This window comes from Opisthorchis viverrini (genome assembly GCF_000715545.1).
Source record: "Opisthorchis viverrini unplaced genomic scaffold opera_v5_19, whole genome shotgun sequence".
Lineage (NCBI taxonomy): Eukaryota > Metazoa > Platyhelminthes > Trematoda > Opisthorchiida > Opisthorchiidae > Opisthorchis > Opisthorchis viverrini.
This window is the reverse complement of record NW_008751675.1, coordinates 796,503-798,254: the sequence shown is the minus strand read 5'-3', so window position 1 is coordinate 798,254 and position 1,752 is coordinate 796,503.

The following is a 1,752-nucleotide window of genomic DNA, read 5'->3' as shown; positions in this document are numbered from 1 at the left end:
GAGCTAGCACAAGTTTGCGTCCCCATCCATCACTATTTTTTTGTTCACAATAAGGTTTCCAACTGATGTGCAACTTTACGGCAGCATCGGTGTTGAACATTGATGTGCTGTCGATATTGGCTATGAGCCGTTACGATTTCCTTATTGCAGGGGGACTCTTCAGAACCATTACCAAAGTACATATGTATGTTGGTGTACATGGTGGAAATAGACAGTGATAGATAGCGACCCCGGAGTGCTCACCAATCTTCATTGGCTAATCCACATTCAATCCAATGAGCTAATTCTCGACTATGCTATACACGTTCGAGGTTTCCGAGGATGCGACGCTGAATAATCACACCTACACTAGTGTAACAGATTTGCGGGGATGCGAGGCTGAATAATCACACCTACACTAGTGTAACTAGTTTTTCATATTCATGCTCTGGAATTTTATCTGAATGCGCCACACCATAACTAGAAGCGCTTTGGTTGTTACGCTACTTAAGTAACTGACCGGTTTTATTCGACGTATCCCGCAAAATTTCGCTTTTCACAAGCGACATACTACGAAGTAGTTATTAGTTGCAACAGAGGGCCATTTGTACACTAGTGAATGTAGGCTATGTCGGTCGCATAGACTACAGACACGATGAAAACAGGGTGACCATATCTAGCAATGGAATAGTACTTACCGTTGGCGGAGAGTAGGAAATGTGACTGAGATGAACGAGGTAGCCATCGAATAAGAGTAATCCTAGCCTCAATGGCTTGTGACTTCAGGACATCAAATTCCGACTGATGACTGAAAAACGACTGGTAGGGTTTGGAACACGTATGCCTTGCGTGTGTAATTTCCGACTCCTCCTACATTAACGAATCACACAACAGTACGCTCAAGTTACCGCCAATCCCATTTCCATAACGCTAACAATCCCGTCACCATTGCCATAGGCAAAATAACTCCCATCTCCATTGAATTCGATTGTTGAAATAGCTTAAGCTTTAAATAAGTTGTGCGGAATGTCATCAACATACGTCCGGAACCATCCGTACGCTTGAGTATCTCGTTACAGTACCATGGAATCCTAACCTGCTCTTTAAAATGATACAAATTATTGGGAATGTTGGAAGCGAACCAGAACCAGCCGGTCTGTCACCAGATGAGCTACGCGAGCTGTCACCGGCACCATGCATATGACGAAGGGGACATGTAACGTAACTTTCAACCCACCCGGTACTATTCAGGCAAGTTACCAGTTCAGAGCAGTTCAGTATAAAGACATCGGCTTGACGGAGGGAGTATTCACTGATTCACAGATTGATACACAGAATCGAGGCCTTTGCCCAAGTTTCCCAAGGCGGTTTTGATCTTCTCGGTCAGTGGTTGTCGTTCACCTATAGGCACAAGTGAAAAAAGGGTATAGCACTGCTCTACATGTTCTCAGCGCGGGGCGACAAGCTGGCCAGCGCGAATATCCACATAAATAAATGCCTAATAGTGCTTTAAACTGTAGCACTGTATGTTCTCAGCGCGGGGCAGTATGCTCGCCAGCGCGAGGATTCGCATAAATAAATGTCTAATAGTGCTTTAAATTGGGTTGGGTTAGGAGCGTATACAACCGTCGGAGGAAGGTCATTCCACGCAGCTACTACCTGAAATGAAAAAAGTTTTGTCTAATGAATGTGTGTGCCCTGAGCTTGAAAATTTTCTTACTATGTCCTCGCCGGGTGTTTGCTGGGTCAACGGTAAAAAACCTGTTTGCCAAG